Genomic DNA, 27578 nt, shown 5'->3' with positions numbered 1-27578 from the left:
GTTGGCTTGTGTGAAGCTGAGTCGTATCTTCTGACAGGTAAGTATGTAGACTGTTGCAGCCTTAGAAAGATACAGGTAGTTTTTTTGGAGGAAGCAACCAAATTTGTCAGAAGAGGCGCCCACCCAAATACTCTTTCAAGAGGCCCAGAATCTCTAGCAACAGCCCTGCATATAGCTATCATGTTTATGTCGCCATCTGCAGTTCAAAATTGTTGGAGTTGTTAACATAGCATAAACGACAACATGCAGCTCATGGTGTTTTTAAAGTGTTTCGTTGACTTTACTCTTTTTTTAAGCCTGCCTGGCTTTTCTCTCGCGAGATCTGGGGTCATTTTTGTCAGTCAAATAACGGCATTGTTATATAATTCCACCGTATTGTTTGGCTATAATGTGTGCATAGTTTAAGTGAGCTGATTTATGTTGGCTTGTGTGAAGCTGAGTCGTATCTTCTGACAGGTAACTATGTAGACAATTGCAGCCTTAGAAAGATACTGGTAGTGTTTTTGGAGGAAGCAGCCAAATTTATCAGAAGAGGCGCCCACCCAGATACTCTTTCAAGAGGCCCAGAATATCTAGCAACGGCCCTGCATATAGCTATCATGTTTATGTCGCCATCTGCAGTTCAAAGTCGTTGGAGTCGTTAACATAGCATAAACGACAAGCCACATTTAGTGTAGCGCTCATGGTGTTTTTAAAGTGTTTCGTTGACTTTACTCTTTTTTTAAGACTGCCTGGCTTTTCTCTCGCGAGATCTAGGGTCATTAGTGGCGTCCAAATAACGGCATTGTTATATGATTCAGCGGTATTGTTCGGCCTTTATGTGTGCAATGTTGACGTGAGCTGATCATCGTGTGAAGCTGTGTCGCGCACATGCATTGAAAGAAGTGGAAGAGACTGTGTGGATAAAAAAAAGTTGTCCAACTGGCGGATAAGATCAGAAGGACGTCCCTTCTTCGTTACGTCGACGGCTGGTATGGACTTCCTTCCCCTGATATGACCAGACTGCTTAAAAGGCGTCTCCTAGTTTATATTTCTTCACTTCTTCCTCGACCACCACGCTTGTTCACAACATGGATTTTTCCTCCACTTTGTTGTGTTTGGAGGACAACCCTAGAAGAAGAAGCGACCCGGACCGCTTCGACACCTGTCCGTGTCCCAACACAGCGGAGCTCAGCCAGGCGGTGTCCGTGTCCCTGGGCTTGGATGCGCTGTCCTCCCCGCTCCACAGCACCGCGCATGGCTCCAGCGGCGCCGCCGCTTTCCCGGTCTGCGAGGCGGGTCAGAGTTTCGGCGCGGCCGCGCACACCGACACCACTGAGAACGAGTTCGGCGCCATGTGCCAAGGCATGCAGCAGGTGAGCTGCATGGACCTGCTGAGGTCCGACGAAGCCGACAGCTCGCCGACGCCGGTGACGCGCGGTTCGGTCATATCTACGTTCGTATGCAAGGAGTCCAACTTGTTTGCCAACATGCAGCCCCCCTCTCAGATGGACCGACTCTTGCCACTCAAACAATACACCGCTTACCAGTTCAACCCCAACGAGTACAGAGACATCCCGAATGTTTTGTGCGTGAACGAGGGCGCGTACGGCGGCCGAGCCGAGCCGGGGAGGACCGGACATAATTTGGAGTGTAAATATTGTAAGTGTGGACAAGCAGGTGTTGGGTGCAGACAGGAGTGCCGCTGTGTCTGGCACAACAGGGACGAGCCGAGCAAAGGAGGCATGCGAGCAGCAGCCATGGCACCGAGCTACGGCCAAGTGGAAAGTTACCAAAGTGGTCACTCTCACGGCCAGCCCGCTTACCCGTCCGTCAAGACGGAACCGCAAACCTGGATGGACTGCACGGATGGAGGCTTCAGGTAAATAAGACAGTCCAACATAAATGACTTATTTTGTTTGGCAGTCGTCGCTAGCAAAATTATACAACCCCGATTTACCATGAATTTATTTAAGTGGACCCCGACTTAAACAAGTTGAAAAACTTATTCGGGTGTTACAATTTAGTGGTCAATATGTACTGTACTGTACAATCTAAGAATAAAACATTTTCAGTCAATCATAAATACATATTCAGTGAGGCTTTCAATTAAAGGAACCATATAAATACTGGCCAGGAAAAACAAAAAACTCATCAGACAAAAAGAAAACATATGTGAACAATGACTGTATTGGCCTGTCAAGTTCACAGTCCTTTTGTTCCAATGTGTCCTTTTGAACTTTGTTTTATGCACCCATTGCTGTGTCATGGTGGATCCCAATATTAATGTGTTGTGGGCTGCAGTGCCACATGGTACACAGACACAGACACACACCATGACTTGCTTGGGTGGTGTCCAAAGTGCAGCCTGGATGCCATTATTGGACCACAAGCCATTTCAAAAGCTACACAATGTAAAGAGAAACAACTAATTAATAAGAATGCAAAGATGTGTTGGTCAGCACAGTGAAACGGGGGTTAGTGCATGTACCTGACAATACAAAGGTCCTGGGATCTTTCTGTGTGGAGTTGCAAATTCTCCCCGTACTCCAGCTTCCTCTCACCTCCAAAAACATGCATCTGGGGAAAGGTAATTGGCAACACTAAATTGGCCCTAGTGTGTGAATGGTGTCTATCTGTGTTTGCCCTGTGATGAGGTGGCGACTTGTCCAGGGGGTACTCCGCCTTTTGCTCGAATGCAGCTGAGATAGGCTCCAGCACCCCCCGCGACTCCGAAAGGGACAATCGGTAGAAAATGGATAGATGAAGGGATGGGAAAAGATGTGTCTTCAAGCATATACAGAACTAACTATTAGAACTAAGAAACCAAACAATGTTTTTTGCAGTTAATTTGCAGCGTGAACCAGTAATCCAATAATCCATCCATTCATCCATTTTCTACCGCTTATAATATTACACTTTTCTAATTTTCTAAGGTACTGTATTACCCATGGGGTTTTTATTTGTTGCAAAAATTGCAATACATTCTTGAAATATTTCCCTTTGTGTGTAGTACATGTATAGCTGGGTTTTCCAACAGGTTGCTAAGTTACTAGTAGCTTCAGTTTTAGTATTTTTTAATTTCATAACTGTTGAATTGAGACTTCATGCTTTCTTAAAATAGACACAAAATAACAAAGTACATTTCAAAATAAAGTGCAATTTAAATGAACGTTTTAAGTTGAATTACTGAAATAAATGTAATTTTAGAGTTATTGTAATCTGTATTGAGATGCTATTTTTTTAGCCTTTTCAATAAAATGATCAAATATACCCCAACAAAATCAATCAAAAAAAGCCCCTGCATCCTCACATTAGTATGCGGCCCGCTGTGGAAAAGGTTTGGCTACCAGTGGCATTTAAAGTTATACAGCTACGAAGTTTACACAATTTGTGTGCCAACACTGTGTCTAGCTCTCAGCCTTGGCCCTGTTGTGTGTCTGCTTGCTGCTCCAGTCAACTTTGCAGTGCTCTTTGTACAAAACAGGTTAAAAAATCAGTGTCCCTGTAAACATGAGATACAGCACCTGGTGCTCCGCCTGCCGTCGTAGTGTGTTTTGAAAAAGACTCTTAACACAACTTGTTGCCGTACATAGAATAGAAAGTACTTTATTGATCCCTGGGGGAAATTTAGCACCACAGTTAGCTCACGATAAACAATAAACACTTGTAAATAATATAAATACAGTCTATTATCCAGCATTATTCACATGTGAATAATATAAATAATAGGTCTAATAATAAGTCTAATATACATTGAAGTAGAGTCAAAAAGGAACATATGCGTTATACAGTCTTATGGCTGTTGGTATGAAGGACTTCCTGTGTCGTTCTGTGTTACATTTTGGGATACATGCAAACATTATAGAGGGATCTATTTCGATTTGACGTGTTAGTGGCCAGAATGTCACTACAATTAGAACTAACGGGGCGCATATTGACCTAAATCCACTGTTAAAACTCTACTTTTTGTTTTTTAGGCCTGAAGATCTGTTCCCAGGTGTGTACCTATCAGACAGGCGTGTGTGTCAGGTGTGTGGGGATGATGCCTCTGGTTGTCACTATGGAGCAGTCACCTGTGGCAGCTGCAAAGTATTCTTCAAGAGGGCCGCTGCTGGTGGGTGACACACACACGCATACACACACACACACACACACACACACACATTATTACTTGTGCACTTATTTTATTTCTTACACCCACTCTTTGGCCTAGGCAACCAGGGCACAACGACCTGACATTACAAGTAGCATCTACTTGTTATCGGCCAACATCCACATATTGATGCTTGGAGGTGTGGGGATTTGATGTGGGCAATACAACCAGTCTTGGTATCTATTCCTCGATACCAGGTCGCTGAGAGCGATACTTTTTATTTTTAATAGTTTTTAAAAAATTTTTAAAGATCTTTGTAATAATTTGTGGTGGTTGCTTATAATTAAAAAAACTAAATACGTGAATCAATAAAGATTACAAATAACACAAAAGACAAAGAGTTGAGTTGAGTTTACCATAATATTTCTATCAATATTCATTTGTGAATACTTTTATTTAATACAACACTATAAGACAAAATTAACTAAAAATACACTTGTTTTATTAGTTTTATTTAAATGATATGTGAAATGAATTAAACCCAATATAATACACAGCTGTCCTTTGAAATTTGTGGCTTCACTCTTTCGCAGATTTTTAAAAAATGCACACGGTACTCTACATATTTTTGGAGTAATTTAAGCATTTTTAAGCACAAAAATGTCTAAATTAAAATAAAGTATCGATGTTAGACGCCACCCTCACACAGCATTATCATATTGGATTAGTAAAGGTGACTATGTTGGTGTTATTTCATGTAACGAGGGGTCTCCTAATGTTAACTGTATTTAGAAGGTTGTACACAAGTTTTTTTTATGCCAGAACTATAAAAATATAAAATTTATAACATAATTCTAACAATATTGTAGTATATTTTTCACTATATATAACCTGGCACATACATTATTTTAGAACTATGTAAAATGAGTTACAGTCCTAATTTAGCTGCTGATATTTGTGATCATTTCTAGACTTGTTATTTTCTCAAAAATATAATTAATCTACTTACTGTTTACTGTTACTAACATCATACTTTCTGCTTTTACGCGGCTCCTTACACTTGTTAAAATTTAAAACATGTTTGAATACTTAACATTAGCTTTGGGCATTGATACAAAATTAGGTATACTGAAACGTAAAATTTTCAAAATGCATGATTAAATTCTTGATTACAATTATAATCACACTAAAACACTGGATGCCAGTGTAACAATATTAATTGAATATTGAAATTATTTCCAACTATTTATTTGCTCTGCTATCAATCCCTTGGTAGCACTTACAGGCCTCCTGTGTCCAGGGATTTATTTCCTGAGTTTTTTTAAACAGTAACAAAAACTACAAAATAATTTTTGACAATAAAAAAAAAAGCCTTAACCATTGTCGTATGGACTATATACTGATACCGTATTTGGTGTTGTTACTGCCGATATTTGTATCAAAATGCTCACCTCTGATTACATTCAAGAGCTTTAGCTTTTAAAAGTTAGGATAACTGAAACACGGATAATCATTATTTGATTAAGACAATGCATATTGATTAAAATATGAGCAAAGCATCACAGTTAATATGCTATAATTAGCTGCAATTGCCGGTTTCTTCTGTTGTCCTACGACAGGCATTATAAAAGCAGACACACATATACAGACAATACCATACGTAACGGGCATACATTACAAGATAACTCACAATAAATATTGGCAATAAAAAAATCAACATAAATTGATCAACTGACATAATGGTAAATGGTAAGTAGGTTATACTTGTATAGCGCTTTTCTACATTCAAAGTACTCAAAGCGCTTTGACACTATTTTCACATTCACCCATTTACACACACATTCACACACCGATGGCGGGAGCTGCCATGCAAGGCCCTAACCGCTACCCATCAGGAGCATGGGTGAAGTGTCTTGCCCAAGGACACAACGGATGTGACGAAATTGGTAAAAGGTGAGGATTGAACCAGGAACCCTCAGGTTGCTGGCAAGGCCACTCTCCCAACTGACAAGAATAAGAAAGTTTGATCATATTACGCCTATACTGGCTCACCTGCACTGGCTTCCTGTGCACTTAAGATGTGACTTTAAAGTTTTACTACTTACGTATAAAATACTACACGGTCTAGCTCCATCCTATCTTGCCGATTGTATTGTACCATATGTCCCGGCAAGAAATCTGCGTTCAAAAGACTCCGGCTTATTAGTGATTCCTAAAGCCCCAAAAAAGTCTGCGGGCTATAGAGCGTTTTCCGTTCGGGCTCCAGTACTCTGGAATGCCCTCCCGGTAACAGTTTGAGATGCTACCTCAGTAGAAGCATTTAAGTCTCACCTTAAAACTCATTTGTATACTCTAGCCTTTAAATAGACCTCCTTTTTAGACCAGTTGATCTGCCGCTTCTTTTATTTTCTCCTCTGTCACCCCCTCCCTTCTTGAGGGGGTCCAGTCCGATGACCATGGATGAAGTAATGGCTGTCCAGAGTCGGGACCCAGGATGGACTGCTCGCCTGTGTATTGTATGGGGACATCTCTACGATGCTGATCCGACTCCGCTTGTTGTGGTTTCCTGTGGACGGGACTCTCTCTGCTGTCTTGGATCCGCTTTGAACTGAACTCTCGCGGCTCTGTTGGAGCCACTGTGGATTGAACTTTCACAGTATCTTGTTAGACCCGCTCGACATCCATTGCTTTCGGTCCCCTAGGGGGTGGGCGTTGCCCACATTTGAGGTCCTCTCCAAGGTTTCTCATAGTCATCATTGTCACTGGCGTCCCACTAGGTGTAAATTCTCCTTGCCCACTGGGTGTGAGTTTTCCTTGCCCTCATGTGGGTTCTTCCGAGGATGTCGTAGTCGTAGTGGTTTGTACAGTCCTTTGAGACATTTGTGATTTAGGGCTATGTAAATAAACATTGATTGATTGAACTGCACCACGCTGTCCCCAAAACTGGTTTGTCCTTAATCACTGTTGTACGTTTTTTTTGAAAGTTGAATAGTTGACACGTTACCTAATGTGAGCTGGTGGTGTGTTACATGCATGGGCATAGAGACAACCATTTGACAAAATTTAATCCTATATCGTTGGATGTTACAATCGCCACTAGTTAGTGCTCTAGTATTGACTCGATTGCAAGGTTTCTTATGGATTAAAACTTGTAATTGTGAAGGGGCGAGCTCAGTCAAAACCTTAAAAACAAAACAAAAATCCAAAAATGTCTGATAGTTATCCAAACCTAAAATATTATACTTACTAAGAATATTACACTAATGATAGTGACGAGGCTTTATGTCTAAAATGTTCAATGTCTTCTTAAAGAGAGACTTGATGGGTCTTAAGGTGCTCTATGTTGCATGAGACCAAGTTGTATAACTGTAGTTTATATGTGCAAAAATCAGTGTTCATATACACTTTTGCTGATTCCAAGGTCAAAAAATGTATTATATGATTAACATTTGATGAGTTGAATTTGATGATACTTGTATTTTTTTACCATGATACTTGAAACAAAGACCACATGCAGATACTTAAAAGGATCTACTACATTCAAACATTTTTCACTGACTAAAAAAGATTGTTGTGGGTTTTAGCCGCCTGCCATAAAAAAAAAACATAGTTTTGTTTGTATTAAGATGTAGTCAGGAATTTTGGAGCCAATGTTACCATGGCTCCAGAACCTTTTGAGGCTGCTTCTTGTTTAGTTTTAGGTTTAAATCTTCCTATTCTGTGTGTTGTAGCATGTTTGGATTTTTTTCATCTACTAAGGATGATACAGGAAACATAGTTGATTTGCTGCCACAGAGGCAAGGATTGTTGACTTACAAGTGGCTTCGCGCTGTGGAGGGACGTTAGCCATTTTCTAGAATTTTACATTGCATTGAGGACGCGTTAATTTGATTGTTGCTGTCACATTTGCGGGACACAGCGAGAATGTGTCATCAAAATGCATCACCGCGATATGATGAAAGTATCGTGTACTGTCTAAATTGCCTAAACCTAATTTATACTTCGCAGAATTTCATTCCACACAGTTAGAACAAATTAACAGCGATAAACAAGGGCATACTGTACACTATGTTTTATAACAACATGACGAACAAGCACATATTTGTGAAAAGAAACATAAAAAAGAACTGAAAAATTGTCACAAAACCACACTGGTATCAATATTACTGCCATTTGGATCGCCTTGCCCAAATTTTTTTGGTGGCGTGGCTGCTTTATCGTGTTCTTATTTTCTTAGGTAAACAGAACCATCTGTGTGCCAGCCGGAATGATTGCACTATTGACAAGTTGCGGCGGAAAAACTGTGCCTCGTGTCGCTTAAAGCGCTGCTTCATGTCAGGAATGAGCCTCAAAGGTGAGTATCCTAAGTATCCATGAGCAAGGAGGGTGTGGAGTTTGTGTGGACTTTACATGCGTCAAATCAAGAGATGCTAATAAAATGTCCTAATGGAATACAGCGGAACAAATCTGTTGACTTTTTTGGGGCCGGAGGGGAAGAACCTCCCCACATGGTTATGATAAAAGTAAGTGAGTGTCAGAAAGGCTTTTAAAAGTACTCCATTGCCGTATCCAAGCAATTTATTGTGCAATCGGACTAAAGATGTTGACATTATCTCCTTTTTATCTTTATGCTTCTTGTCCTGCTTGTCTGCGGTACATTGTAGGTCGCAGGATGAAGGGAGCCAGCCAGACGAGCGGGCAAGAGAAGAATCCTCCAACTCCGTTGAGGCCTGGAGAAATAGGAGAAAGGCCAGGTTAGAGAGATGTCATCTTGGAGCACGGAAATGCACTTGCCAGGGCTTGTGGTAATTAGGAAAAGTGCCACAATCAAACCAATAAGCATATTTTGCTCGTGTAATTCTAATATTTTTCTTCTCATGACTGCCATTTTGTTTTTTCTCCCAGCATCCCAGGCTCTGGTTTTAGGCATCCCCCGGACCATACACAACGGCCTGCCCAGCGTGCTCCAGGCCATTGAGCCCGCCGTCGTCAGCGCAGGGCATGACCCAGCCCTTCCAGACAGCTCCACCTCCCTGCTAACCAGCCTGAACGAACTCGGGGAGAGACAACTTGTAGCAGTGGTAGGCTGGGCCAAAGCGATGCCAGGTAATTTACTGCGGTATAGAAGAGCCATAAAGCTCTCAGGAAGAAAACATGTTCATCATATAACAATTGGCAAGGCCTGAAAGCAGGCAGACAAAATATCATTCATCATGTAGACTTGGTGACAGTCATTCTCAGCCCAATCTGAGCTCTGCAAATAGTAACCACAAGAGGGCAATATGTTCACGTTTAAGACACAAATGGATGGAAACTGCTGCCATGGCTGGAATGATTTTAGAGCATTTCATTCAAGTATTTCCAGTACTGTGCTAAAGCCTTGGGCTACTATTACCATGGTTTTGAACTTTGTAATGAACTTCACTCATATTCACACTGTAAAACAGTAAATGCATTAAATGCACTTACTACAATGCTAAACAAACTTATTATGTAACTTGTTTATTTCCTATTAAGTAATCCGCCTACCGGCCGTGTGCAGCTGAAATTCAGAATCAACGTGACCCCAAAGGGATATGCGGGAGTAAATGGATGGATGGACAAGTAATAACAATTGAGTTACATTTTATTACTCTTACTGAATTTAAAATATAATTTTAATTCTTATTTTCTAAAAATTTTTATACGTTCCTTTTGCAAAATACTGTAAACGATACACAATATAGACAATATACAACATAAATAGGGCTCAAAAGGCCATGTGATTTTTGCAATGCATTGTGTGGCTGGGTAGCCATTGTTGCTGGACAAAGTTTTTGTTTACATGATTGTACTCAAACAGCGATATTGTGAGAGAGAGCAACAAACTGTATTAAAATAGATGGTACAAAAGAAAAAACTCAATGGACTGTACCGAAAAAAACTGGACCCTGTTCCGAAGGCTACCCCGTAAGTGACAAGCGGTAAAAGTTAAGTTAAAGTACCAATGATTGTCTCACACACACACTAGGTGTGGTAAATTTTGTCCTCTGCCTTTAACCCATCCCCTAGTTCACCCCCTGGGATGTGAGGGGAGCAGTGGGCGGTGGCTACACCTAGGAATCTATTTTGGTGATTTAACCCCCAATTCCAACCCTTGATGCTGAGTGCCAAGCAGGGCCATTTGTATAGTCTTTGGTATGACTCGAAAATGGATGGATGGATGGATATAAAATTACAACATTACCTACAGACAGTCAGCTACAAATATGCTTATTGTGCTTGAGTTGCTGCCATGTGATGTCTTGTCCAACCCAGGTATGAAACAGTGGTTTTACCTGGGTTACATTGAAAAACCTCACGCAATTACATTTCCACAATTTAACATTTCTGAAAATGAGAAGGAAGAACCACAATTTATTTAATCCTACCCATTTTTTATGCCTATTCTTGATAATGAATTTACACCATATTGTTATATTTACATACTTGTACCCCGCCTTCTGCCCGAATGCAGCTGAGATAGGCCCCAGCACCCCCCGCGACCCCGAAAGGCACAAGCGGTAGAAATGGATGGATGGATGTACTTACAATATTTAGTTTGTTTACATTTTGTTGTATAAACTTTGTTCACTTCCTGTGTACAAAGCCACACAAGCTAATGATCACGGCGCTGCTATAAATAGTTTGTCTGCATTAGCGCTTATAATAACAATATCACTAATACTTAAATCATATTCAAGTCGTGAAATGTAAATTGTGTATTGTTGGCAGTTTGTGGATGGTTATTTACTAAGTTTCATTGACAGAATAAAAAAAATACAAGGGAACCTCGATTTACTCACTCCTCTATTTACAACCTTTTCAGTTTACAAACCTTTACATTGAACCAAATATAGAATAGAATAGAGTTTTATTGTCATTATTGCAATGAACAGGTTCAAAGAACAACGAAATTGGAACAGATCCTCCTAAGGCGCATATACAATATGGTAATATAAATAGTAAAAAAAAGATAGAGATGAGAGATGTATCCATGTATATATATCCACACAGATGTATATATGAATGCATATGAATATAGATACACACATACATATAACATTATTGCACATTGTAGTCTGAAAAAATTGAAAAAAATTTAAACATTACACATGAGGACATGATGGACATATTGTGCTCACTCAGTGCCTGTTTAGTGCTACTATGGTTCTTGGGTAAACGCTGTTTTTTAGTCTATTGGTGCTCGCTTTTAGCACCCTGTAGCGTCTGCCTGAGGGTAGTAGTTCCAGGTGGCTGTGCCCGGGGTGGAATGGGTCTTTCAGGATACTCTGTGCTTTCCTGAGACAGCGGGAGCTGTACAGGTCAGCCAAGGGGGGGGGGCATCCGATGATCTTCTGGGCGGTCTTTATGACTCTGGAGCGCCGTTCTCTCTGCGGCCGTGCAGCTGCTGAACCACACGCAGATGCAGTAGGTCAGGATGCTCTCAATGGAGCACCGGTAGAAGGACACCAGCAGTTCCTGTGAGAGGTGGTTGTTCCTGAGTATTCTCAGGAAGTGCAGTCTCTGGTGTGCCTTCTTGATGGTAGCCGTGGTGTTGGTGCTCCAGGATAGGTCGTCGGCCTGGTGGACTCCCAGGAAGCGGAAGTCGGAGACCCTCTCCACACAGTCACCACTGATGATCAGGGGCAGGATGTCCGTTTTTTCCCTCCTGAAGTCTATGACCAGCTCCTTGGTCTTGGAGGTGTTCAGGGCCTGGTTGTTGACTTTGCTCCAATCCGACAGCTTCTCCACCTCGTCCCGATATGCAGCCTCGTCTCCCTCCGAGATGATCCCCACTACGGTGGTGTCATCCGCAAATTTGATGATGGAGTTGCTGTAGTGGGCAGGTGTGCAGTCGTATGTGTAGATGGAGTAGAGAAGGTGGCTCAGCACACAGCCTTGTGGAGAACCGGTACTGAGGTACAGGCTCGATGACATGTGGCGACCCAACTGCACCCTTTGGGGGCGGTTGGATAAGAAGTCCTTATCCACATGCAGACGGAGTTCGATAGACCCAGGTCTGACAGTTAGGACACCAGTCTATCAGGTATAATGGTGTTAAATGCTGAACTATAATCCACAAAAATCAGCCGCACGTAGCTCCCCCTCGTCTCCAGGTGACCCAGGGAGGAGTGTAGGGCTGTGGCGATGGCGTCCTCTGTGGACTTGTTGGCTCTGTCGGCAAACTTTTTGTGGGGCGAGCTCGGGAGGGAGGACTGAGGTGATATGGGTCCGTACCAGCTTCTCGAAGCACTTCATAGCTATAGGTGTAAGTGCCACTGGACGGTATTCATTCAGGCAGCTGACAGAGTTCTTCTTCGGCACCGGGATTACTGTGGAGGTCTTCAGGAATGATGGGCTCGACGGCCTGAGAGAGGGACTGGGTGAAGATCTTCGTAAATACTCCAGCCAGCTGGTCTGCACAGTCTCTTAGTACCTGTCCCAGGACTCCATCTGGGCCCGTAGCCTTCCTCGGGTTCACTCCCTTCAGCGTGCGTCTCACCTCATGCCCCTCCAGTATAAGGGTGCAGCTGCTGTGGGTGTTGGGTGGGGGTGTTGTGACGGCTGCAGGTGTTTTTCTCTCGAATCGGGCGAAGAAGCTGTTTAACTCCCCCGCTCAAGAGGCGTCGCCGTCAGCCAAAGAGTTACTGGGTCTGAAGTTGGTCATGTCTTTTATTCCTTTCCATACCTCCTTTGTGTTGCTGCTCTGCAGGTGGGCTTCCATTTTCCTCCTGTGTTCGGCTTTTGCCTCTCTGATGCCTCTCTTCAGATTGGCTCTGGCAGCACTGTAGAGTGCCTGGTCCTGCGCTTTTAAGGCACTGTCTCTCTCTTTGAGTAAGCCCTGGACTGTTTTTGTCATCCAGGGCTTCCTGTTGGGGTAGACCCGGGTGCGCTTGTCCACTGTGACGGTGTCTATGACACAATTTGCCTCTGTGTGTGAACCATGTCTTGGTGTATGATTGCTTCATTCAGTCATTCATTCATTTTGCGTGGCATTTTGATGGCATTACTTCCTCTGCATGGAGGCACAGCCATTTTGAAGAGTCGGCGCCCTCTACACCACATCCTGTTTACATTCTGTACACGCGGGCACCGCCATATCGAAGGGCTTCAACTACCAGTGGCATTTCTGACATGTTTATTTCCACAATTGCCTATCAGAGCTATGTCAGCCAGTCTTAGAGATTACTTTGAGTGATCAGAAACGATTTAAATGTAACCCAACACTCACAGTCTCGCTGTATAGCTTCGGGTTGCTCGACAACAGCTTTGGACTATGGTTTTAGCTAGTTAACCTTGGGCCTGCGGCCTTCCCAGTTCGAGGATTTTATCAGCAAAGGTGGTTTGTTCCGCAGCAAGTCTTTTAATTGTGATGAAACCAAAAAAGATGCTACAGCGGACATTTATTACAGAGCAGTAGAAGGCACTACCGAGACACAAGCTGATGAAAGATTGGCTCCCAATGCTAATTTGTGCTAAGGCAAGTGGTGACTGTAACACTGATTTCACAGTGTTAAAAAATGCCACAAATACTCTCAGACACAGGTTGAAATGATTTTCCTTTTTTACATTGTAGCAAAATGTTTTAACATTTGAACCATACTAAGAAGACTTGTGTGTACGTCTGTGTCAAGTGTTTTGGTTTTTTAGCTGCGCTTATCCCGCACTTGAAAGAATGTATCAATGCTGAATATAGATTCTGGATTTCACTCAAAAAACCAGACGGTTATTAATTTTTGGTTCATTCATTTTCCTTTAGTTTGCCACAATTTCTTCAACCAATGAAATTGGAGTCTTTGCAGTCTTTAGGAGCTTTTGGCATTCTTAGTTTTTAGCTTTTAGCTTTTAGCTTCTAGCTTTTAGGTGAAAAACTTGTAAAGGACAAAACACCAAAAGATTAACATGCTGTACGAAATTAATCAATTCTAATCCCATTATTTACAATTATAATTAGGCTATCAAACTCTTAACCATTAAACACATGCAAGAAAATTGACCAATATTTTCCCTTTAAGTTAAAACAGATTTTAAATAAATTTTCTCAACATAAATGCACCAAGATACGTATAAAATACATTTAACCCCAAAAACACAGTAAATAAATGCAGCAGAAAACCCAATATGCAAATAGATACATACTAGGGGTGTGGGAAAAAATAGATTCGAATAAGAATCGAATCGTTTACGTTGTGCGATTCAGAATCGATTCTCATTTTAAAAAAATCAATTTTTATTTATTTTTTTAATCAATCCAACAAACCACTACACACCAATATCATAACAATCCAATTTCAAAACCAAACCTGACCCAGCAACACTCAGAACTGCAATAAACAGAGCAATTGAGAGGAGACAAACACTACACAGAACAAACCAAAAGTAATGAAACAAAAATAAATATTATCAACAACAGTATCAATATCAGTTATAATTTCAGCATAGCAGTGATTAAAAATCCCTCACTGACATTGTCATTAGACATTTATAAAAATAATTTAAAAAAAAACAATAGTGTCACAGTGGCTTACACTTGCATCGCATCTCATAAGCTTGACAACACACAGTGTCCAATATTTTCACAAAGATAAATTAAGTCATATTTTTGGTTCGTTTAATAGGTAAAACAAATTCACATTATTGCAATCAGTTGACAAAACATTGTCCTTTACAATTATAAAAGTTTGACATGCTACTCTGCTAGCATGTCAGCAGACTGGGGTAGATCCTGCTGAAATCCTATGTATTGAATGAATACAGAATCGTTTTGAATCGGAAAAATATCGTTTTTGAATTGCGAATCGAATCATAAAAATTGATATATTATCGAATCGTGACCCCAAGAATCGATATTGAATCGAATCGTGGGACACCCAAAGATCCACAGCCCTAATACATACCATACTAATTAACCACTTATTTTATATACATATTTAAAATACATATCCAATATAAATGTATTTATTTAGAAGTGAAACACTCAGATCTTAAATGTTGTTTACTGGTAGAAAAAAGACATGTTTCCTATATATGCCCTCACTGCCAGTCAATGATCCAGCACAGTTAAATCCAACACTTTAAATTGAATAACTTCACCCTCCTGATGAAGCAAACTGTTCCAACATTTATCAGACCAAGTAAAGAATATGCATTAACATTCCCTTACACCCCCCCCCCCCCGCCCCCCCCTCCTCCTCCCATCTCACCAGCGCAACAAGTGCGTCAACCCACAAAGAGGAATAACGTATAATCTTACCGGCTGTCCGTTCAGCTTTTGGATTTGGTACTTTTTTTTTGCACAACTCTAGGTTTTTCTCAAGGATAGTGAACCTTCCTCCAGTATGCGCTGCAGTGGCATTTTATGCACCACTTGATTAGACGCAGCTGTCAGATTATCGGGCTCGCGCACCAGCAGGTGAGAGGGGAGCGCGCTGCGCTCTGCCTGCGTGTGAATGTGAATAGATCAGGTGATCATATAAACAGACTATCTGAACTAATGCCGGATTATCTATTATTTACCTGGGGTTGTCAAGGTGAATAGGTGGTGCGGATGTGCTTTACCATAAAATATAATTTATGTATTTTTAATTTTTTAAACGGGGTCTGTCTGGTTGCCAAGTCGCCGCGGTTGCGATCTCGCGCATCAGCTGACGAGACAGCTGTTTGCCGCTACAATCTGCGTGTTGACATTTTCTTATCATGGATATTGTGAACGCGGAATTCTTTAATGTGCTTAAAATTTTCCAAAAATATTCATACTGTAATCTTTAAACCAAGTTTTGTTTAAAAAAAAAAACACATTGAAAATGATTTCCTCTGTCAGAGATCATTATTGTAGATAAGAACACTGTTTCATGGACCTCAAGTATAAATTGAATGTGCATATGAAAGCAACACAAGCCTTATAAACAAAGCAATATGGCAGAAACAAAATAATAACATAAATAAATAAACTAAATGTGAAAACTGTGCAAGATAGCACTTTATGGACATTGGAGATTAAAAAATAAAAAAAAATGTCAGAATTTTTCCAAGATGACACCTGATGGCCATAAGTCATAACTGCTTTTTTTGTCCATATACAGTGGGGCAAAAAAGTATTTAGTCAGCCACCGATTGGGCAAGTTCTCCCACTTAGAATGATGACAGAGGTCTGTAATTTTCATCATAGGTACACTTCAACAGTGAGAGACAGAATGTGAAAAAAAAAATCCAGGAATTCACATTGTAGGAATTTTAAAGAATTTATTTGTAAATTATGGTGGAAAATAAGTATTTGGTCAACCATTCAAAGCTCTCACTGATGGAAGGAGGTTTTGGCTCAAAATCTCACGATACATGGCCCCATTCATTCTTTCCTTAACACTGATCAATCGTCCTGCCCCCTTAGCAGAAAAACAGCCCCAAAGCATGATGTTTCCACCCCCATGCTTCACAGTAGATATGGTGGACTTGGGATGCAACTCAGTATTTTTCTTCCTCCAAACACGATGAGTTGAGTTTATACCAAAATGGATATATGGATGATACAGCAGAGGATTGGGAGAATGTAATGTGGTCAGATGAAACCAAAATAAAACTTTTTGGTATAAACTCAACTCGTCGTGTTTGGAGGAAGAAGAATACCGAGTTGCATCCCAAGAACACCACACCTACTGTGAAGCAGTAGGTATAGTTAACCCCCAACCATGCCCCCCACCTCCCGAAATCGGAGGTCTCAAGGTTGGCAAGTATGTTCTAACTTAAGTTCTAAAATCATGACTTATGCATATTACTGTACATTTAATGGTAATAATACAGTACGTGTTTCCACAGGTTTCCGCAACCTACATGTGGAAGACCAGATGACGGTGATTCAGCTGTCATGGATGGGGGTGATGGTGTTTGGTCTGGGCTGGAGGTCCTACACGCTCACCAACAGCTCCCTGCTTTACTTTGCTCCAGACCTGGTTTTCAATGAGTAAGTCACCCCAGTAACCTCCCAAATTATGCAAAGTGAAGTCATTTGTTTGATGCCAAACAGAAGGACAACGATACTTTGGTTTTGCTTCGTAATTCATTCCGAAAGGTCAGACAAAAAAACGAATACATTTTTCCAATGATAAATTAATGTAAATCCAAATAATTCACCCACAAATAGAAAAACAAAATACATTTCATAGAGAATAATTATAGTTTTACATGCAGGGAAAAATGTAAAATATATATGAATGATGGACCACTTCACTTGCTCGCAAAGATGGTAATGGGTGGAAATAAATTTAATAGTGTTTTTCAACTTCTTTATAGGGGCATCACAATGCATCAGGGGTTAGTGCGTGTGCCTCACAATATGAAGGTCCTTGGTTCGATCCCCGGGCTCGGGGTCTTTTTTGTGTGGAATTTGCATGTTCTCCCCGTGACTATGTGGTTTGCCTCTGGGTACTCTGGCTTCCTCCCACCTCCAAAAATAGGTTGGGGATAGGTTGATTGCCAACACTAAATTTACTTTAGTGTGTAAATGTGAGTGTGGAAGTTGTCCGTCTGTGTTAACCCTGTGATGAGGTGGCCTTCCGCCCGAGTGCACCTGGGATTGGCTTCAGCACCCCCCGCCACTCCGAGAAGAACAAATAATAGAAAAGGGATTGATGGATGGGACATCTTTATACACACACTTTCTCTGTTGTCTTATTTTGCAATTGTATTGCAGAGATCTTGCATAATTATATGTGGTAGGGTTGCGCGATATAGAACAGATACTATATGCTATAAATCATATTTTTGTGTTATTTAGGCCTCTAATATGCCTTAAACTCCATCCAAATCTTCCAAAAAGTCTTAAATATAACAATGAAAGTTCTTAAGAATATATTGACGTTATTATAAATGCGGAAACTTCAGTCTCGCTTCGATTTTTGAGGGCACGAATAATTACAAAACAGAAATAATTAATTTCCTGTTCACACTCATGTTATGGTTGGGTGAGGAAAGCATGAGAGATATGCGGATGGGATTTTGTCATTCTAAATAAATAATTAGTCCTTGTTTATCATTAATATATGTTTTTAAAAGTCATTAAAAACAAGTGAAATGTATTCAACAGGAAATATATACCAGACACAAAATGGGATGAGCAACTATGAATGTTATCCGCATTCTCCATGTCCAAATTCTGTGACTTGTGATCTATAATCGCCTTCTTTCTTTGTAGACATTTGCTCTGTCAACACTACCTGTTTTTTCTCAACTTTGTGCAGACAGAAGTGCTGTAGAAAATGTTCTCTGTTTACTCAATTCTGACAGCCAAAACTCTGCAAAAGTTACCCATTCAGGCTTAGCAGAGATGCGAACAGTCCCTTGCACAGACAATATTGTTGTTGTGCTTTCTTCTACAAAGGCCAACTTTCGGGTTGTTTTTGTCACTTGAAAACAGTCAATATGAAACACACTGCACCTTCTGCAACAAAACTATTCTGTGGCAAATAAAAAAATGGCTGTTGTGATGTTTGCCAATGTTTTTTCCAGTTATTTTATGATAGAGTGGCTTCTGGTATTTTAGTTATGTTAAAAATGGTGTTTTCCAACATACAAGTAGTGAATGAATTCACTTACAATTCATTCTGGCCCTCTGATTTTTCTTCACATTTTTTAAATATATATATATATATATATATATATATATATATATATATACATATATACAAACCCCATTTCCATATGAGTTGGGAGATTGTGTTAGATGTAAATATATAGGGGAATACAATGATTTGCGAATCATTTTCAACCCATATTCAATTGAATGCACTACAAAGACAAGATATTTGATGTTCAAACTCATAAACTTTTTCTTTTTTTTGCAAATAATAATTAACTTAGAATTTCATGGCTGCAACACGTGCCAAGGTAGTTTGGAAAGGGCATGTTCACCACTGTGTTACATCACATTTTCTTTTACCAGCACTCAAACGTTTGGGAACCGAGGAAACTAATTGGTGAAGCTTTGAAAGTGGAATTCTTTACCATTCTTTACCGTTTAAAGTGTCACCTTTATCGTTAGTTTTGAAGCCCAAATATTTTTCAAAGGCAGTATACTACAGATTTCAATTCATTAGTATCGCTGTACTTTATTAGTACCGGTATACCGTCCAACCTTTATATATATATATATATATATATATATATATATATATATATATAATATATATATATATATATATATATATATATATATATATATATATATATAATATATATATATATCCATCCATCCATTTCTACCACTTATTCCCTTTTGGGGTCGCGGGGCGCGCTGGCGCCTATCTCAGCTACAATCGGGCGGAAGGCGGGGTACACCCTGTGTATGTGTATATATATATATATATATATATATATATATATATATAAAAGGTGATGTAACACAGTGGTGAACATGCCCTTTTCAAACTGCTTTGGCACATGTTGCAGCCATGAAATTCTAATTTAATTATTATTTGCAAAAAAAAAAATAAGTTTATGAGTTTGAACATCAATATCTTGTCTTTGTAGTGCATTCAATTGAATATGGGTTGTAAAGGATTTGCAAATTATTGTATTCCGTTTATATTTACATCCAACACAATTTCCCAACTCATGGAAACAGGGTTTGTGTATATATATATAAACATGTATACATGTATGTATACATATATATATACATATATATATATGTATATATATATATATATACACTTACATATATTGCTATTGCAAGAGGCTGCAATATCGATCACGATGTATATTTTAGGCCATATCGCCTATCCCTAATTGGTGGCCAAACAAACTGGTTTGTTGTGCGTAATGTTTAGTTGTAGGATATCCAAGATAGTGAGCAACATTTTGGTGAAAATCTTTGTTGAAAAACAAGTTATATGAAAAGTCGGGCGTTGGAAAACCGAGCTGACACTTTAATACTGCAATAATCCTTGTGACACCTGATTTGTTTTCTTCTGTCATGGGTCAAAAAGAAACAATTACAAGTATTTTTGTTCTGATCTTACATTTATACAAATAATGTGTTTATTTACAAAGCCCGTTTCCATATGAGTTGGGAAATTGTGTTAGATGTAAATGTAAACGGAATACAATGATTTGCACCCATGTTCAATTGAATGCACTAAAAAGACAAGATATTTGTTGTTCAAACTCATAAACTTTTTTTTTTTTGCAAATAATAATTAACTTCCAATTTCATGGCTGCAACATGTGCCAAAGTAGTTGGGAAAGGGCATGTTCACCACTGTGTTACATCACCTTTTTCTTTTAACAACACTCAATAAACCTTTGGAAACTGAGGAAAGACTTTTTTGAAGCTTTTCAGGTGGAATTCTTTCCCATTCTTGTTTTATGTACAGCTTAAGTTGTTCAACAGTCCGGGATCTCCGTTGTGGTATTTTAGGCTTCATAATGCGCCACACATTCTCAATGGGAGACAGGTCTGGACTACAGGCAAGCCAGTCTAGTACCCGCACTCTTTTACTATTCAGCCACGCTGTTGTAACAAGTGACTTTGCATTGTCTTGCTGAAATAAGCAAAAACGTCCATTATAACGTTGCTTGGATGGCAACATATGTTGCTCCAAAAGCTGTATGTACTTTTCAGTATTAATGGTGCCTTCACAGATGTGTAAGTTACCCATGCCTTGGGCACTACCAGCACAGATGCTGTCTTTTCAACTTTGCACCTAGAACAGTCCTGATGGTTCTTTTCCTCTTTGGTTCGGAGGACACAATGTTCACCGTTTCCAAAAAACAATTTGAAATGTGGACTCGTCAGACCACAAAACACTTTTCCACTTTGCATCAGTCCATCTTAGATGAGCTCGGGCCCAGCGAAGCCGGCGGCGTTTCTGGGTATCGTTGATAAATGGCTTTGGCTTTGCATAGTAGAGTTTTAACTTGCACTTACAGATGTAGCGACAAACTGTAGTTACTGACAGTGGTTTTCTGAAGTGTCCCTGAGACATGTGGTGATATCCTTTACACACGGATGTCGCTTTTTTACCCAACCATGGCACCCACCTGTTCCCAATTATCCTGCACACCTGTGGGATGTTTCAAATAAGTGATTGATGAGAATTCCTCAACTTTATCCGTATTTATTGCCACCTTTCCCAAGTTCTTTGTCACGTGTCGCTTGCATCAAATTCAAAAAGTTAATGATTATTTGCAAAAAAAAAGTGTTTATCAGTTTGAACATCAAATATGTTGTCTTTGTCGCATATTCAACTGAATATGGGTTGAAAATGATTTGCAAATCCTTGTATTACGTTTGTATTTACATCTAACGCAATTTCCCAACTCATATCGAAACAAGGTTTGTATTTATTGTTTTTTTACTATGCACATTCAATTAGTATCTTAATTCGTAGTATTATTGGGTGCTGAAAGTGCATGTGGCATACAGGCTTGGTGGCCTTGGTAGCAAGAACACATTTTGTGTTGGTGGTGGTCCCACTCTATTGGGTCGCCTCTGACCTGCATGGTAATGGCTACTGCGCCTGCCCCCGTTCCTGACCTCCATCTTTCTCAGCCTGGCTGTCTTTCCCTTTTTCTATTATCTATCTCGCTCACCTTCCTCACCTTTGCCGCTGCTGCTGCGTTTTTGCTCCTTTCTATCGCGTTTAAGCGGCTTTTTTCCCCCTAATATGTCTCCACGCCTTACCCTCCTTGCGTCTTCTTAGTCACGTCTTTCCACTCATCCTGCCTTTCATTGTGTCTCTTCCATACAGCCAGCGTATGCAGGTATCCAGTATGTATGAACACTGTATGCGGATGAAGGTGCTCTCCCAACGTTTCTGTATGCTGAAGGTCACCGAAGAGGAGTTCCTGTGCATGAAGGCGCTGGTCCTCTTCAGCATTCGTGAGTCCGGCAAATAATGCCAAGTCAGCAGCTGAAATATGACAATTAATGGAATGGGAGATGTTGTATGACGACTTTGTGGTCTCAGTGCCAGTGGAGGGCCTGAAGAACCAGGGCTGTTTTGATGATCTACGGACCTCCTACATGAAGGAGTTGGACCGCTTGGCCGGCAACCACGGCGAGACCACCCGGTCACACAGGCTGTTTCAGCTCACACAACTGCTGGACTACCTCCAGCTGGTAATACGCACGCACGCACGCACACACACACACACACACACACACATGCAACACACTACACTCTGACTTTGAACTGGTGTATAAATGTCACTGGTGTTTGTGTCACTTTAAGTGCTTTAGTGGAAAATTGTGTAGATCAAAGTACATCAAGGTTGGGACTTCTCCCAGCAGCGACTTATCCTTAATGTAGAGACTTGACAGCATTAAGGTTCCCCCTTCGTTCCATCCATCCATTTTCTACCGCTTGTCCCTCTCAAGGTCACGGGGGTGGCTAGAGCCTATCCCAGCTGCATTTGGGCAGAAGGTGGGGTATGCCCTGGACAAGTCGCCACCTAATGCAGACTTCCACAAAATATCTCAGATTGTGATTTCTCATAATATGCTTGGATCTGTCTCCACTTGGTGCAGAAACCATTCGACCCAACTATCCTCATTAGGGACCTTTTCACACCCTTATACAGGGGTCTCAGATTTGCGGCCTGCAGGACCTTCTTTTTTTGGCCCTCTATTCAATTTAATAGATTAGTGTAATTTTGTCCCGCTGTTAATTTTGAATCCCACTGGATGGTGCAACACAAAAATGAAGGGCACAACAAACCCACATTGAGCAACACAAAGAGCAACATCCTTTAAGCAAGCCAGAAATGTCTCTGGCTGTCCTCCGGTATACTTTATCTATAGTGTCAAAATATACCACTTTTTTAATTAAATTTTACAATTATATTGACTTAAAGAGGAATTGTTTAATCTTCTAAAATTGTTCTTTGAGTGAAGTAAGAAACGTATGTTTTTTTTTTTGTTGTCCGCTTGATTTTCTAAAAGTATCGAAACACAATTTGGTACCGTTACCAAAATTTCGGCATCGGAACAACACTAGTCCCCACAGCTGCTGGTAGAGATAGTGGACAAATTTCATCATATGGTTAAAACGTGATTATGAAGTGAATACTTAATGCCGCCGAGCCTCACCCAGTTTCTCTTCCAAATGACCCTTAAGTAAATTGAGTTTGAGACTCCTGCTCTAATAGCAAAATTGCTGCTTTTACATGAATAATAATGCAGGATTTTGATCGGTGTTGTTGTGATATTATTTTACAATATTGTTTGTTAGTAGTATGCAATAGTGTAAAAATGCTGTGCTTTCGAATTAAGTCACTTCAACATAACTGTAAATTGTATTCGGTCTACTACTTCATCCAAAAAAAAAATTAAATAGCGCAACAAAACTAATATTACACACATAAAAGTGATCTATAAAAGTTTAAACACATTGCAAATTAATAACATTGACAATGCAGGTGGAATTATTTTGGTATAATATAGAGTTTTATTGTTAGGTTTTAAAATTAAGTGGCAGAAATATTACTTTAATCTAAAACAATATCCACAGAAGTGTCATAAAGATACCGTTGGACTACATTCACATTTCTTTATTACTGCTGTATTTGAGTCTAAAATATGCGTGTTAAATTACACGGTTTTCTTTTTACAATTTGATTTCCTCTTCTATCAGCATGAAAAGATTAATGATGTTCAAATTTTATTAGGTCGTAAAACTCAATATCAGGGTGGTTTCAGACTGAGATCAGATAACAAGAGTGTAACTTGTGATGGCAAGACTAACAGTCCAAGCCTGTCCAAGGTTGAAAAAACAGATGAAGTGGTTACAGAAAGATAAACATCCAGACATTGTTTTATTTCTTTTAGTCTTTATGAGCAATTGTGAAACCACAAACTATACTTCAGCATTTCTGAACGCGGACTACTGTACTATTTATATACTGTGTGTATACAGGCAACCACTAGAGGGCGTACGTGAACAATACTGTGCCTTATTCCTTACCCACAGATGCTGAATGTACAGTAGAATATTTTCTAATAATGCGTATGTTATTTTTAGTTAAACAGATGTGTACACAAATATTTTCTGTTATTATGATTTGTTGTTTTTTTTGTGTTGATTTTAGTATTGTAGTGCCATATTTTACTTATACTAAAATAATAACTTGTTTAATGTCACAATTTTTTTTTAAATCAAGATAAAGAAATTAAAGTAGCTGAAAAAAAATATTGTTTTAATGAATAGTACAGTATTGATAGAAAACAGCATTTCAGCATTTCAGTATGTAAGTCAGTCAGGTGTGTTCATAGTACCTATGTTCCTTCTGTCTTTCATCGTGAGTTTACCCCTGATGGCTCAGCTATGTCAGTGTCTGCACATCTTGTCAACTGAGTCTGATTAGCCAGATTGTGCACACTAGTAACCTGAAGGCAGTTGAGCCTCGTGAAAACATTAAAGTTGAGGAAGTCCCTCTATAGCAGGGGTGGGCAAACTTTTGAGCTCAGGGGCTACATTGGCTTTTGAAATTTGACAAGACGGGTGGGCTTCACGGTGGCAGAGGGGTTAGTGCGTCTGCCTCACAATACGAAGTTCCTGCAGTCCTGGGTTCAAATCCAGGCTCGGGATCTTTCTGTGTAGAGTTTGCATGTTCTCCCCGTGAATGCGTGGGTTCCCTCCGGGTACTCCGGCTTCCTCCCACTTCCAAAGACATGCACCTGGGGATAGGTTGATTGGCAACACTAAATTGGCCCTAGTGTGTGAATGTGAGTGTGAATGTTGTCTGTCTATCTGTGTTGGCCCTGCGATGAGGTGGCGACTTGTCCAGGGTGTACCCTGCCTTCCGCCCGATTGTATTAAATGCTTCATATAAGTATTTATGAGACATTCATCGAGGCAATCATTTTACCACTTATTGCTGTCAAAACGTGTTCCTGTGACTCCTCGGCCATGCCAGGCGGACAGCAGCAGCGGGAAGTCGCAGCATCGGCGACCGAGGAGAATGTCACGTATGGTTGCTACCACAAAAAGCTCCCATGTTTTCTAATAAAAAATGGAGTAATCAAACAATAGTCAAAGTCTTTTGTATCTTTTGTGACATGCTGTCTTTGCCTCGATGAATGTTTTTTTTACATTGTTGAAAACAAATGTTGCCAAGCCCGAATGCCGGGATAGGGGTGTGGTTGGTTGGTTCACATGTCTCTGATGGGCACGTCAATCAGTCTGAGGAGTAAAGGTTTTTTATGTGAACTGTTACCCAGCATCACCTCTGTGTGTGGCTAAAGAGTCCACAACATGTAGAAATGTCAACATCAGTTTTGATGCATCTCAACTTTGCCATGAAAAAGGGCGCACGTCAGGTTTTTGTGCATACGCAAGCTTGTTACATGAGGCCCCTGGCCTGCTCTTCTTTTTCTCCTCGAGGGTGCTCCTGATTTGTGGGACCACATTTATCTGGAGTCTTTTACATCTTTCCATCCAAACCCTGACTAAAACCCTTCTTCAAAGTCAGATTCAATTGCAGTCCTCTTGCTTGGTCCGTCCCATTTGGCGCAAGTGAACTTGACTGGAGAGGTCCATACTTTCCTCGTAGCACCATCATTTGGAAATGTATGCAGGCTGACCCCTTTTTAGTTGTATTGCTACAACCTGCAACAATGCATCTGGGAGCCATATTTGATCAATCTGTTACCAAAACACATACTATGCAATATACAATTGCCTCCAGTCATCTGTAGGTGATGATAGCAGGCTGATGCATGCCCGCCCACAATTTGGAGCTAAAAGTGGCCGTTCCAATCCAATCCCCTTTATTTATATAGCACAATACAGCTGTCTTCAGTGTGCTGCACTCAAAAAATAATCAATAAAAAGTAATCAAATTGCAATGAAACAAGTAAACAATAAAACAAAAAATGGAATAAAATAATAAGACCTAAATAAGATAGAATAAAACAATGAAAACAAAGCAATATAATAGAATAACACAATAAAAGACAGAGGACCACAAGACTATTAAATGTGTTGAAACTCCTTAGAAAATAAACTACCGTATTTCCTTGAAATGCCGCCGGGGCGCTAATTAATTTAAAACCTCTTCTCACTCCTGCGCTTACCAAAGGCATGTGGTAAAAGCATGCGCTAATTATTTAAAAAAAAAACTCTTCTCACTCCGGCACTTACCAAAGATATGCAGTAAAAATTTGAGTGTGCTGTAAGCTTGGACCTTAAATCCTACTGAATAGCTCTTAATCTTCTTCCCTTTATGCGATTTCAAATTACCGGTGTTGAAATCAGCCTTTTCCATTTTGAAAATGACGGGGGAAATGTGACCCGTGATGTCACGAGTTTGACCAGGCGGTAAAACTAAGCATGCGCTAATTATTTTGCGAAGCAAGTTTGACCCGGCAGTAATTCAAGGCAGGCGTATACTATATGCCTTGCGGCAATTCAAGGAAATACGGTATAAGGGGTTAATTTTACCTGTCAACATCATTTTTAGGTCCAGAACTATGAACTTAGTTCCAATGTTGTCAGCATTATAAGGGTCCTTTTAAGAATCTCTGAATGTTGCCTTTACATTCACAGGTTGTGCGCAAGTTGCATCAGTTCACTCATAATCTGTTCATGGAAGCTCAGGCCCGGCAGACTCGAGTCAACTTCCCAGAGATGATCTCGGAGATTGTCAGCGTCCATGTGCCCAAGATCCTCTTAGGCACGGTCAAGCCTATTTTATTCCATAATTCCTTTTAGAGAGAGGGGCCATGATGTCACTTGAGCTCCCACTCTCACTCCTTTGAGCAGTTGTGGTAAAAATATCAAGAGTGACGAGGATGATGGATAGGCAGCGAGGTCCTGCATCTGGACAGAAACAGAGAACTGAGCGCATTCTTCTTGTCTAATGTAATCTAATTGCATCTACCATGTTCTTCTTGGTGCTTGTTTAGTGTCACGCATATCAAATGTTGTTGAGGCCTACATTTAGTTAGTTTTGAGGAGTACGTTTGCAGTTAACTCCTCTGTCTGCACTGCTTTTTGGCTAATCTCTTTTCCCCCACGGTGAATGTAGCTGTATGCACCTTGGCTGAAAAAAGTTTGTGAATCCAAAGGCGTTTTTAAAAAAGGTCCAAACGCTCCTCTCATCTATGGAGATGGTCAACTACGAGCAAACGTTGGCGGGATTATTGCACTTTGATGTTCTGTCCATTTATATTTGTATCATTACGACAGTCACTTGAGAGAAAAAAAGAAATGAGCCCACACTGACTTTGTAGTTGATTACCCCTACCTGTAACTATATATCTCTTTATATTTGCCTTGTTTTTTTCTAAGTATTTTCCATTTTTTTTCACTGTTGTAACTTTTCTACAAGTGAGCTTTCTCAAAAACGTTTTTCCACGTACTTTCTTGTAACGTATCTATTCATTGTAACCGCCGATAATCTGAACGGTCTGTGCTGAACTAAAAAAAAGGTCCAGCCGAGAACCTGCTTTTTTGTGGCAAATGCGTAATAAAACTGGAGCATGAAA

General features: G+C 40.2%; 1 pseudogene; it reads left to right on the top strand.

The window, feature by feature from the left end:
• Positions 1-651: 651 nt before the first annotated feature.
• Positions 652-27578, top strand: LOC133553482 (progesterone receptor-like; annotated as a pseudogene).

The sequence above is a fragment of the Nerophis ophidion genome, linkage group LG05, assembly GCF_033978795.1.
Source record: "Nerophis ophidion isolate RoL-2023_Sa linkage group LG05, RoL_Noph_v1.0, whole genome shotgun sequence".
Lineage (NCBI taxonomy): Eukaryota > Metazoa > Chordata > Actinopteri > Syngnathiformes > Syngnathidae > Nerophis > Nerophis ophidion.
This window is presented reverse-complemented; position numbering and strand designations above follow the sequence as displayed.